The sequence below is a fragment of the Dermacentor silvarum genome, chromosome 9 (assembly GCF_013339745.2).
Source record: "Dermacentor silvarum isolate Dsil-2018 chromosome 9, BIME_Dsil_1.4, whole genome shotgun sequence".
Lineage (NCBI taxonomy): Eukaryota > Metazoa > Arthropoda > Arachnida > Ixodida > Ixodidae > Dermacentor > Dermacentor silvarum.
The window spans coordinates 141,624,053-141,638,311 of NC_051162.1; the positions used below are offsets into that span (position 1 = coordinate 141,624,053).

General features: G+C 45.1%; 1 long non-coding RNA gene across 1 annotated transcript; it reads right to left on the minus strand.

Moving 5' to 3' along the window:
• Positions 1 to 1,329: 1,329 nt before the first annotated feature.
• LOC125940393 (uncharacterized) lies at positions 1,330 to 13,992 on the minus strand. The gene is made up of 3 exons (XR_007463611.1): positions 13,930 to 13,992; positions 12,346 to 12,444; positions 1,330 to 1,583 (listed from the first exon to the last, which is right to left on the minus strand). It is a non-coding gene; the product is annotated as an uncharacterized LOC125940393 (long non-coding RNA).
• Between the last annotated feature and the right edge of the window lie 267 nt (positions 13,993 to 14,259).

Genomic DNA, 14,259 nt, shown 5'->3' on the forward strand with positions numbered 1-14,259 from the left:
TTTGTAGCCTAAAATTTAGTTTATTTACTTTACATGTATGTAAAATCTCTTCATTTACTGTTCGGTAAACTGCGACAAATCTTGTATTACAGTGGGTACACATTTCTTTCGGCGAACCTCCTGCACTCTCAAGTGCTGGCATCCGATTTTAAGATAAAAAAACTACAAACATCGTTTTTGTCATGTCCTCTGCCGAAGCAACATATTTCTCACACATCGTCGGCTGCTATGTTTCTCTAGCTGCGTTTGGCCATCTAAGTCGTGACATGCACGAAAATGCTTGCATGCCAAACGCGAAAAAAGTCACAATCAGCGACCCGTAAAACACTAGGTTCTCAACAGCGATGAAAGCCTGATAATGACGACTTACATATATCATGTCCCCCACGGCATTTGTGCCAAAATTTATAAATGTGCAAGTAAAAACTGTAAGTGCAATGTGCAAGTGAAAAAAAGCTCGCAAAAATGGGCGCAGCGACTAGTCAAGCGGTACGTTTTGTGTTTTGCGGGCTTTCTTTCACGCTTCTAAAGAAACATTATGTAGCACTAATTCAGCGACAGGAAGCTTGATCGGGAACTTTTCAGGATGGCATATAATTTCCTCATTAACATATTTGCGCTGGATATACTGTTTTATGAAGTTGAATAAATATCTCATTACGTAAGTAGGCGAAAAAAACACACCGCCCCTTCCACTCCGAGACAATGGTCGAACAGCGAAGCTGTGAACATTCTCACTCCCTTGCGGGGGATGGGACGCGTCAGCGTCCACGGGCGACGGCGTTCCTATCGCGCTAAATGCAGCCAGTTCTACGAAATGAAATCTGTCCAAACAGCGGAGCTGTGGTTCTGTTTCTGCGATTGTCGCGCATGTTTCTGCGTATTGCCGCTCGCCCCGAGCGGCGTCCATCGTGCGAAGAGCGCGCGGCGCAAACACCTGCTATTATACCCCGGCGCCACTCCTCCTCCTCCCCGGCGAGTGGTCCACCTGACTTATCCGCCTCTGCTCCTGCGTGACGGCGCCGTCGATACTCGACTAAGAACAGCTCCACAGTTAAAATAGGTTTGACTTCCTCCAAGCAGCGGCAAGCAACGTCACCTTGGTTCTGTCCAGCCAAGTTGGACTGTTGTTGGAAAAATGGTTGCACGAGTTACGTGGGACACATGTTACATAATGCTCATGCAAGAACTATTGACATCACAAATTCACTTGTTTTACAATGACCTAGTGGTCTGTGTAAAGTTGACAACTTCATCAGCTGCTTTTCTGTTTAATACACTCCACGAATCTATTTGTCCAAATAAAATGTGTTACAAGGTGCTGCCGTGCAAGTATATTGTGCATTTTTTATTATGAAATAAAGGCTTCTTTACCATGGCCTAGTTGCACCGGTCAAAGCGGACACACTCGCTACACACTTCTGATCCTAATCTATAGAAGCCATCTCGGCAGGCACATAGACTGCTTTGCGATCCTCTACGACAACGAACTTCTCGAGTTCTTGGATTACCACACCACATCTCGTTTACTCGATCTCGTCCCGTTTTTTCTTCCTCATTATTTCCGCAGATTAGATTATACCCTGCGCAAGAAAAAGACAAGGCACAGTGAAATATTTTCTACAAGTGAATATAGCACAACTCCGCAAAGTCGCCGGAATTTAAAACGCCCTTTCAATGTACCTGAGCAGCGAAAGAGTATTACAGAGCCATGTGGCATTTGTGAAATTTTCGGTCATCTGAGAACAGATAAATTAGCCTTTATGAAAAGCAGGCGGGAGCAGTAAGCCTACAGCCCCCCTCCCACCCCCCAAAAAATCACAAATGGCCAAAAAACATTGGAAGATGGCTGATAAAATTATGCTTTTTGGTAAATCTGCTCCTAATCCAACTAGGCAATTATTCCTTAACGTTTTGAGGTATCTGGCTTCTGGGACGTGCACTATAAAAGTACTTGTCATTTATCCACGCCAAGCGAACAGATGAGACACACGCCATTAAGTTCATTTGCCTGGCAGCTATTGCTGGCCATTGCATAAGCTGCGAACAGCGTCTCGTGAAGCTTTGGCCGTGTTGCCAAGTGACAGCTTTCTTGGTCTTTGTCATGAGCCAATAAAGGAAGGAAGAAAGAAGAAGGAAAAGCAGAAGATAAGAAGAAAACAAGAAGACACGAGGAGGCGGTGGCAGAAATAAAGCAGAAAGAAGTTAGAAAATAAGAGCGTCCGAATAAGAATACAATATGAAAGCAGAAGAAGAAGCGCAAAAGTACACGCGCAGCTACGTGGCCAACGGGAGAAGAGACACGTAGCCGAACAGAGCAGCCCAGCTACGCTCTGGGACAACGAGGGGCAGAAGGAGCTGGAGGCTGGACAGGACGGGTGGATCGCGGAGACGGCGGCAACCCAATGGAAGCTGTTCTTCAGCTGCCGCGGCCACGACCCGCGAGCTGAGCGAACGCCCCACCGGAAGCCGCAGCTACAGGCTGACGGCGCCACTTCCCGGATTCCCTGCGGCTAAGATCCGCAGGCTAGCGGAGTTGACCGGGCAATCCAGTCGCCTCGATCACCCCACCGTCCTGACCCCCTGACCAGGCCAAACAGTGGACCGAATGTCGGACACAGCGACTTCGAGTCTACGACGAACCGGCGGGCCCAACGACGTGTCGTCGGAAGCCGCGACGACGAGGTGACGTGGCCACGTCGAGGGACTTAATGTAAATATTTTGGACTTATGAACTTTAATATCTGAGGACTCTGGGGAATTTTTAGAATTAGCTCGTGCTATAAATTTTGTTTTGTGCTGTTTTCTTTGTCGCTTGTTTTTTCAATTATAAATGTACTTTATAATTGTCAATTATCAATGTCAATTATATTTATAAATGTCAATTATAAAAGTACGTCTTAAATGTACTACTTGTACCTGTCTGTCTTTAGTCCACCGAAATCCATGACACTCTTTTTTGTGGGATTTCATGTTCGTTGATCTTGTTCTCGCATACGCAAGCTTCTCATGGAGTGCTAGACGTGATAAGGGCAACGGGTAGTGAAGGAGGTGCTACATAAGAAGACGAAGATAGGGCAGGGGTGGAGCCGGAGTAAGGAAATTGTAAGTGCACGTCATAAAGTGGGGAGGCCGTTGTCACGTAACGCCCTGAAGAAGACAGTTTGGTGCGATCCGCCTCTCTTCGGAAGTGGGTAAACCTGGCTCATATATATAAAAAATCGCCAGACGTTTTAGTGCCCGCTAGCCCACTTGTGTTCAGCATAATAAAACAATAAATGACAGCAGGAATGTTTTATATATAATCCCACCTCACATACTACGTCTATAAATTGAATACCACCTGATATTCAAAGGTTTCATAGATTGTCTCCGATACCTTATCCAAATTTTCCCAGCATGAGCATCGCTAGGTTTCACGCACCTGGCTTCCCTGATGTGTCGAGCGCTTGTGCTTCTTTTGCTTTTCACATGATTTACATGAAAAAAATTATGGGGTTTTACGTGCCAAAACCACTATCTGATTATGAGGCACACCGTAGTGGGGGACTCCGGAAATTTGGACCACCTGGGTTCTTTAACGTGCACCTAAATCTCAGTACACAAGTGTTTTTGCATTTCGCCCCCACTGAAATCCGGCCGCCGTGGCCGGGATTCGATCCCGCGATCTCGTGCTTAGCAGCCGAACACCATAGCCACTATGCAACCACGGCGGGTATTATTTACATGAAACACCGTCCCAGACGTATGCTAATATATGCAATTGAAACATCCATAACAGCAAAGCTCTATAAGCGAGTTCTCACTCCCTTCGTCAAAAGTACTATAGGGGACCGGTTTCTAGCAGTTATTAGTGATCATCAGGTGCCTACGATGCCTTCGAATTCCCACGGACGCCTTTATCATACGGCTACGTCAAGGCTTCCACGCGCGCTGTGTTGCTGGTCCACGCTATCCACGTTCACCTCTGCAGTCGTAGAACTCATAGCCTGTATAAAAAGTGTCATCGGTGCTTAGAAACAAAAATACTGATTACGTCATGGAAAAATACGCCATTTGTAAATGCGGTATACGTCGCTCACCTTTTATTGTGTTATTGGCTGTTCCTATAATGATAGGGGGCAAGCCACCGCCACCATGCGAATGCGATTGTAGAAGTCCACTTGATTGATTTTTTTCTGTAAAATTCCTTCCAAGTTCATAGTTAACCATATTTACATAAGCGAAGCAGATATTTCGGGCAGTAGTAATTCGAACAAGTTATGCGGCTAAGAAGGTTGGAACTAAGGAGAGAGAGGCAATGGGGATAGGAAGCGATCTCAAAAGAAACGTGCAGTGCCCACTACTTAATCAGGAAGAGAACATGTCGTACAATTTCTGGAATTACGTTGCATTGCTATTGCATTATATGGTGGAAGAAGATAGTGCCATGTAAAAACAGCGGATTTCCCTAAAGTTATCGCAAAATTTCATAATTAGCAACAGCTTCTACCCGAATTTTTGTAATCCTGCGTTCACATATCAATGCTCCAGCATAGCACGCCTTGATCATAGAAACATTCAGCGCATGGGCTTTAACGGTACGCGAGTTAAGCACACACGTCGACGTGGCTAACCATATTATTCAAGCCAGCCATCAAAATCGATTTTGTGCTACGTAAGGGCTGCAAGGTGATTCGCCGTAACGATAAGCGGTTGGGGGCAGCCGAGTGATGAGGCGTTAATTGTTAACTCACGAACGAGAATCATAATCTGTAAAGCTGTATTGGCACGACAGACCAAATTTCGTGAACGAGCATGAAGTGGCTGACTCGAAGGGAATCGTGCCGGCACCAGCTTATCTGCTTCATCCTTGTGTGCGGCGTGATAGGTTGGCACTCTTAAATGCCGTTCACGTACCCATGCAACATAGTTGATGGAGTGCGTTGCGCTGCTGAGCACGAGGTCGTGGGATCGAATCCCGGCCGTGGCGGCCGCATTTCGATGGAAGCGAAATGCAAAAACGCCCGTGTGCTTGCGTTATAGTGCACGGTAAAGAACCCCAGGTGGTCAACGTTAACCCGGAGCCCTCCACTACGGCGTGCCTCATAATAAATACTGGTTTCGGCACGTAAAACCCCAGAGAGAAGAGTTGACGGAGTTCATGTCATTACCGTCAGAGTCGTCGGTGTCGGAGCTTTGCTATTGCTTACACTTTAGCCCGCATAGTAAATGATAAGCGTACTTTTTTTATCCTTTGTCGGTGACAGTTTCTCACCCACTAACAACTGTTACTAAGTTATCGCTCAGCGCAAGAAGCGCCTTCATATATCTGAAATAACTGAAATATTGTCGCCCATTGCAAAACGAAAAGCATCTTGTCTAATCAGATTTCGGGCATGACGCGTATAGTGGTATACATTCTGGAACGTATTCCTGGACCAGTGATTACGCTGCAGTATACGAGGAGTCATGTATAAACAGCGGACTCACGTGACCCGTAGATCAGATTTCAACGACACACGGCAGTGCTCGCCTCTGCCGTTGCGCTTTGGGTGTCGCTTTCGTCGGCACAAGTTCACCAAATAAACAGTTTCATACTTTGCGGTTCTTCACCACCCGTACAACGTGACAGTATAACCAGTCTTAGCTATTGCGCTGCGCGTTAAAGAGCACTGTTGACGGAATGCATGAGTGGTTGGTCACGCGGCGCTATGTTAGTATTTCGCGGGCTTTATTTCGAGCATGAGAAAAACTTTGTGTAACACAGAAAGCAAGAGAAAGCTGTATCAGATGTTCGTCAAGATTGTATAGGAATTTTTAAATGACAGTTTTGATATAACAATGCCATTGCATAGTTTAATAAGGTATTTCCTACTTATTTATTTGGCGAAAATACAACACAGTTAGTCTGTCTTGCTCCAAACAATGCCGAACACAATTACCTTCGTTTCTCTTCATCGACGTGGCAGTTGAATATTTTTTTTTAAACCTGGCACGACTGACGTATTGGAGGTTTATCGAAACTGATAGTGCAAGCGGCAGATTATGGCAACGGCGTTCTCACCTAGCTTCGGCGTCAATTTCCTTTGTGTAGCGTTGGCGCTGCTGCCACTCTTCATGCTCTTCGTCTTGATTACAGTCATCCTCGTTGGAACGACTCATCGTGGCGACTCTTTGTTCAAGTGAGTGGTTTGTGGCAGAGATTGAAATTATCCACATGAACAATGTCGCGCTTACGGTGACACATATCAGAAGGGAGTGTCAGAGGTACCACTGTGTAGTTCACCACTTACGTGCGCTGAACAACGGAAACCAGTCGACGAAACTGCGAAATAAAATTTGAAGAGAGAGACGGACGATGGCTAGGAACTGACAGCCAGGCTAAAATAATGGCGGTGCATCCATCCTCTAGAGTTGGCTAGTCACATTTTTGCTATTGCCAATTGATCATATGGTTGGTGGGTAATTGGTGATAAATTTTGTGTATTACATATTACGAAAACGCACATAGCAAGTGGCCCATACACAGTGACCCGTGCCCACTGACCGGTGGCTCGGTATCAGCAGAGATACACCGTTAATTTCAAATGTATTTATAGATAGTTGCTTAGCACATATGATTTGGAACTAGCTTGATGTATACCAATAGTATAGAATCCCCTAATAAACTACGGTCAATTTCTCTTTTTTAAGCTTGCCTCTATATACAATTGGAGGAGGGCTATCATCCAAAAAATATCGCTTCCGACAATGCAGGTTATTTTGTGACCTCTTTAGGAATTGAGAATAGAACTCATAACGTTACAATGTTAACAGTGCTGTTGCTGTAGTTCTTTCGCAGTTATGTTCAGCGTGTCTCGCAATCATGTACAATAAAATAAATTCAGACCTTTGACCGTGGGTCCTCAAAGGAAGAAAAAAAAAACCAAGAACATGCTAGTGACACCATAAACAACAAAACAGAAACGAGAAATGAAGCTCCCACAACTTGCCAGATCCCTCCATCATCATGGAGGTCAGTTGTCGCTCTTTGGCGTTTATCAGAACGCCTGCACGACTGAACAAAGCTAGATGATGACGAGGAGTACGTTATCCAAACTAAGAGCCATTCTTAAAGGGAAGATTTATATGTCTAGGCGAAATCGTATATGGCTAGGCAAAATCGCCTGTGTACGGAAAACTATCATCATCAACATTGGCTCAACCGTCGTCGTATTCTTCCGCAGCTGGCTCGTTCGCACCGCTCGGGTTGCGCTCGTGCACGTGCTCGGCACGCGCTCGTGCCACTGCTCCCGCGTTCGTCGTCGTCGTCTTCTTCCACAGCTGGCTGCGTTGCCGCTCATCATTCCAGCGTAGAATTTCACTTCTCTTCTGGGGGAGGCCACGTTTACTTAAGGGGGTGTGAGTCATTCATCGTCGTACGTACCAAACAGAATATTAATTTTGAAGCAATTTAATTTCAAAAAATTGCAAGCAGCAATGGGCGGGCTAATGCTGCTAACAACGCCGCCAAGCAAACTCGAGACATCGAACGCAAGCGGCAACGGAAAACTGCGGGCATACCGCCAGTGACGTCGTTCTCTCCATCCCAGCCAAACGTGTGTGCAACCTAATAGTTGAGAAATACTTTATTCAACCCTCGGGATTAACCCAGCGGTAAACACAGGGGCCGAACGTTTCAGCTTCGTTGGTTAACCAATTTCACGGAGTGGAAGGGCCGAATAATTTTTATGCTTTATTACACACAGGCCACACAATCTGATGTGATGAAAATTTAGGAGATTGTTTAGGAGAATTTAGGAGAGAAAATTTAGGAGAGGGCCTTCCTATAGAAGGCCAAATTTATTATGATATTCCGCGGTCAAATTTATCAGTAAATTCTGTGTCCGTGCATAGGTAAGTCACTGCATGTATATTATTAAGTCATTGATAAATATTATCTTGAAACTATAGTGTCATCCTGGGGATCCACTTCAAGTCGATGTCTTGCACACTCACCGGCTATAATTCGTACATTGCAATATGTGCCGTGAAGTAATTAATCAGGGAGTTACACTGTGAATTTCTCGTAATTAATTGAATATGTGTTTTGATTTCTCGTGTCAGTAATGTCAGCCTCTTCAAAAAATCCAGCACAAGGACAAGAATTATGCTAGCAGCAACAGGCAATTTTTAAAAAATTATTAAGACCTATAAATGATCATTATGTGTACACTCATGGGGCAGCAGAGTTTTTGAGAATCCTCCAGCTGAATATACTGGGACTGGCAATGAAAATTAGCCTTGCATTGATGAGTTATAGATTCCGCACAAATATGCATCCCGCTACATGTCCAAAAGCTCATTTCTTTGGATGGCAGCAGCAAACTGTGTTCGGAAACGCAAATATTTTTCATATATTTCGGTTTGCTCTCCGGTTAGAAAAGCCCCCAAAATATGACTAAAAAATATAGGTGGGAATCAAAACTTCCAGGGCCGAAAGCGTAGCTACTATATTGGGAAGCCTGCTGAGGAGAGGAAGCCGCCGTGGCTAGGGTTTATTGGAGCCTGCTAAGGTCATGGTGCCGATGGTTCCGGTGAGCGGCAGGTAGATACGACCGCACGGGACGGAAGTGCTGGCGTGATCTCTCGTGGACGTAAGGCATTTGGCGTTCTTGCATTTTGGCGGCGCTGGGGCCAACTATTGCCCCGCTGCAGAGGCTCCCCTCCAGCGCAGTTGAATGTTATATACAAAAAATTGCGCCAGCACCCACGCGACGGTGACTGTGGACGGTAATACGTCTATCGATCAATAAATGTAGCGACACATCGTATTGCCATCGTCGAAACGAGTTATGTATGAGGCCTGTACTGCAGCGGGACTCCTCTTTCGCGCTCCCGTAAGTACACTCGGCGCCATATAGCGCCACCGCTGCGAAGCCAGTGCGTTGCCTCCGAAATGCCTAAAACTCCGGTACATGCAAACTCCGATAAAGGCTTCATGCGGCAACCAGACTCCTCCCACGCACTTCTTTCTAGACACGCTGCGCGTATGTAGTGGCACTGCCGAGATGTTCGCATGTGGCTTCCGAGACGAAAGGCGAGGCGTGCCGGTGCCTGCGAACGCCGAGAATTTTTCTCTGGCTTGCCGCACACTCTGTGGCCCATACTTAGTGCCTATAGTTGGCGAGAGGTCCAATGAAGAGCGGCACATACCGAGTCCATTTATGGCGCAGCTAGCTAAAGCTTTGGCTTGAAAGGCGTTTGTGTAAAGCAACAAATACTGTATTCGTGGCGCAGCCTGCTAAGGCATGGGGTTGCAGTCCTTCAGGAACCCTTGTGACGTGGGCTCGATTCCACTCAGTACCGAAGAAATATAAGTGATCCTTTTCGTGACGCATGTTGGCGTCAAGGAGGTTCATTGAAGACCAGCGCATACAGGGTGGCACATGCTCCTACTCCAGTGCCAGTGCTCCTACTCCCAACAATACCTACCCAGTCCCGCATCTTACAGTGACCCATATCGGTGTGAAAGAGCATCGTTGAAGAGCAGCGCGTATATACACAATGCCACATGCTCCGTGACCCAAGTGGTCCGATGGTTGCTTTCGAATCCTGTTATCTCAGCACAGCAGGCAGATGCGGCGCCCATTAGACCACGAACTACTCAGTGAGCCAGGTAGGACGGAAAAACGGCTAGATACAAACATACTTAGAAACAAACAAGCGTACAAGACAGCCCCCGAAAAGTGCCTGAAGTACTCTAAGAATGTTAATGCATTACTAAGAGCAACAACAAGAAAGGTTATGTACATTAGCAATAGTTCAGAGTGCCTGTTACACAATCCAGGTTGACTCCATGTGAAGGGAAAGGGAATCAACAATGTTCGCTGGTGGCCGAGGCTGGGAATGGGCACTGGATGGGCATCGGGTTGTAATGGTACTAGCAGTGCACATAGGAGGTACGCGGCTTCGCCACCGGATGGGTACATAGCTGAGGGAGCCAAAGAACGGCGTGGTGACCCTAATCGTGAGAGCAACACGGCGCGGTAGCAGCTGTGTTGGGTGACGAAAGCTGGTGGAAGTCGGTTAGACTGAAGTGGGTTGCTGCTGTACCGCAGGCATTGGTGCAGGTAAGCCGCAAAAAAACAATGAGTAGAGGTGGCCGATCCGGGAGACCATCGGGACCTGTGTCTGGAGATTATACCGTGAGCCCATCCACCAAGCCGGTATCGCGTGAGGTGAGCTCATAGGTACCCTTGCCTTGTTCATCAAAACCAGTTGAAGATTGTAGTATAGAATAGGATCAGTCACTTGATGATGAAGAATTCGTTTATAAACTGCATGAACCGGGTGGCTGGGTCTGCGACATAAAACTCCAGGAGGCCGCACAGCCACGGAATGTTTGCTTGCACAAGAATGCAGACATTACGCTCATCTTGTCCTAGTCACTGCGCTGACGCTCGCATGGCTGGCTCAGTCGTCCAAGCTAGCTATGTGGAGGCGCCTGAGGAGAGAGTCACCGCAGCCACGGTTTTTTGGGGCCGGCCAGCCGTGGTGCCGTTGCTCCCGTGGTACAAGCGAGCACTTGGGATAGGCGCGCTAGTGTGATGTCGCGTGTTCACGCGTGCACGGAACAGTTTTTTTTGTCTGTAGCGGTGCGGCCTATTGCTATTCCGCTGTCATGAAAAGCCGGAAATCTCGAATTATTTAAACACTTTGAAAAAAAAAATTTGGACGGGCAGATGAAAATAGAACGCTCAATCTAATAAAATTCGTAGCAACAGATGACTTCTCATCATGGCTAGAAATGTGCCTAAAAATTGTAACATCTGCAGGAGTGGCTGTTAATGCAGGGCCGGTATTTTGTAGCGATGCTTTATGACTTATTCGATACTAGTCTTATCATCCACCGCTCACGGCCGGCTGATCCCGTTGATAACGCGAGCGGACCGTCGCTCTGAGCATTGACAAAGCGCGATAAGCGCGAAGAGGCATTAGCACCGCAAAGGCATCGCTACAAAATACCGGCCCAGTTAAATTGCAGAAACACGATTAGAGTCATGTTCTGCACAGGTTCAGGCTGTGTCGCGCAATAAGTACTTCGCGATGTATTGATGAACGAAGGACGAGCGATGCTACTTCGTGCTTGCATACCGATTAATAATGTCCCATGAAGGAGACTTGATATGAAACGTTGAAAATGTCAGTAGCGTTTGACTTTTCCAAGCGCAGTTGCTGTCAATGTTATGGTCCACAGGCATGCTTGTCTCGGTAACTAGATCAGTAATTTTGTAGGTTACCTAAGGTGCTTTCAGTTTTTGAGGCGCAGGGAAGAGCCGATCACTTCCAGAAATCTTTCCACCAGCCACGTTCTCTGCTATCGCGAGGTTCTGGGTCACCCTGCTTCACTAGCAGCCGTGCTTCTGGCAACGATACTGCTACGGACTTACAACCGCCGTGCAATGTCGACAGCTTGTCACCCCACCAATAGTCAGCCGGCTTGCTTCAAAAGAATTAGGCAATTGAAACGCCTCAATACTTTATAAAAATTATAATTGAAAGGCTCCTTTCGCTATGGTTTTCATAAGCGAGTAACATTGTGTCGATCATTGACCATCTTGATAGATGGCATAGATAACAGTATACACTTGTCATCTTCACGTAGCTTCTCACTGAAAGCTCGTATTGCTGCTTCCGTCTGTAACGCCTTGCAAAAAGCGCTGCTTTTATTCACAATTCCCAAGCGGAAATGTCTTGGGGAGTAGTTATATTGCGTTTTATTCCTCCTTCGTATCGTCCACAATGGAGTAGTATGTTTTCTAATGCTGAGAAGGATATGTTTTTTCCATTTGATTGTACACTTCGTTCTGAATAACCCAAAAACCACAATAGTGTAATATTGTATACGCTCGCGAGGTTACCTCGTGATCCCAGTGATATTATTTAGGGTAAAAATTATCCCGTTGATCGCTGAACCGTTGCGCTCACGAAAGGCCAATTCGAACGCTTTAGTGATGGTTGAGGCCGCGACACCTGCCCTGACTTTTGATGTGACCATCGAAAAGAAAGCAGAACGTGCGTGCTTTACGGAAGTCAATTGACGACATTCACCTGCATAAGCAGTCTAACCTTTACAAATTGAAAACCCAATCACTGGCAGCTGTTTGGTTTGCATAAAAGCGCAGGTGCCTTGGCTAAGAATTCAATGAAAAGTTACTCAAATTTGAGGCACACTTGTAAATTTGGGCGCTAAACACTTTAAATTTTATACAATAACTAGTTTCGACCTCAGTAACTAGAGAGTTGGTCTTTATTATGCTAATACATACCAGGTTTATATTTTTGCGCGTACGTTTTATTAGTACCTCGTGCTATACTTACATGCTGACACAGATTCCAGAAGGACAAGAGTGGAAAAGGTGACAAAGAGGGTCCTCATTTTCATCGAACACTCAACCGCCATCGTTTTTGGTTTTGTGCCTAATAATAAGAGCAAAAACGCCGTGTGAAATTGAAAACGGCAAGGGCTCTCCTTAAAGCTGACACCGCAATTCCTGGATATAATCTGGTGGAAAAGTCACTCTACAGACAAAGAGAAAACACTTCACTTTATGTATGAGATTAGGTTTCATAATGACAAACACATGGCTGGCACTCCTACTGTTGTGTCTTACTGTGTAGTGCTTTTAATATTGAGCGAATGCAGTCGCATAAATTGTAAGGCATTCGCCCAACGGTATGTTGAAATTTATTTAAACAGCGCTGCCGCACGATGTGTTAATAGCAAAAAATACGCGGTTGTTTCTCTTTCTCAAACAGCATTACAACTAAAAAACAAAAATCTCACCATCCTGTATATGTTAAACGATCGAAGAATGTAATGGCGGCATTTGCTGAATAAGTTCAGAAATGAACATTTTATTTCTTGATTGATTGATTGATTCAATTGTTCAAATTGTTTTCCTACGTCACAAGAAGTTGAGTTTACTAAACCTGGAAGCAACTTGAGCGTCCATCAACTCCTTAACCAAGACAAACTACACGTGAAAAGGTACAGCACGGAAGCATTGAAAATTAATTAGGCGTGGAAATGTGCAAAAAAATAAAGCAATGTGAAAAATGCTTCGTACAACGGCAAAAAGCAATAATGCAAATTCGGTGGCTGATGAAGGTACCAACAGAATGAATTAGAAACTAAACCAAGACATACAGTCATGCGATAGAGAAACAGATTTGGCGCTCTCATTTTGGACAAGCATCATCATCAGAACAGCCAAGTTGAATGAAAAGCCTTAATAAACAGGCATAGGGATTGAAATTTCAATACGAATAGTTATCCTTAACTCCTACAATTTAAACTAATAAGGGCATGCAATGTCACATTCCAACTATGAGTAGTTTCCGAAGCTGAGCTACCTTAAGCATACATTTATGAGCATCTTGTAATATACATGCATAAACCTGGAGCATCTGGTGATCGAAGGCAATTGAGTAATATTTGAGTATTTCATTCTGCACACATTTTAGCATGTTCGCAGGCACCTTCACACCTTCAGGATTCCGTATCTGATTTTTCTTAGAATCCTTCATCCACATCTTACGTATTAGGATTAAGATTTCAGTTATACGTACGCGCTCTTTAATTAAGCTTTTGCGTTGCTGATAATGATAGATTCCAACAAATGTAGCATGCTGAGTAGCTAATACAGAGTCTTTGCGTAAATTGATAGAGTTACTTCATTTGTAGTCAACAACCTCTGCAGACGTTGTTAAGACTTTGTTTTGCATGCATAAACACAATTTAACTGATGAAACCTTTTGTACAAACCAAAAGTTATAAATGATTTGCGATTTTTTATAAGAAATAGGGCGATAATCGGTATAATTCTTTCAGCAGTATTGGCAAGGTCGTTGTCCCATATCAACGTTTCCGTGAAGGACACGTAACATAAAAAATTTACTTACAAATTCTCTCTTATGACCACTGACTTTGAGTTCAAATCCTTTCTGCATAACGTTAAACTGCACATCCGGATGTATATTTTATACTAAGACAGCAGCTTTGCTGCTGTGTTCACTGGGTAAATGTTGAGCTCGGTGTTTCCTTCAAGGAGGAAGGGGGGGGGGGGGGGCGAACACGACGTTTGGCGTGTGACAGCTTCCAACTACCAGCAGCTGTGAGCATTTATGTATGAACTTTAGATTTGTCAAAACAAGTATGTACTTTGTCGCGAACAACCAACATCGAAAGCTGATTTTTTGCGAGAAAGTCAGAGCAGGAGCCACATTTTCTAG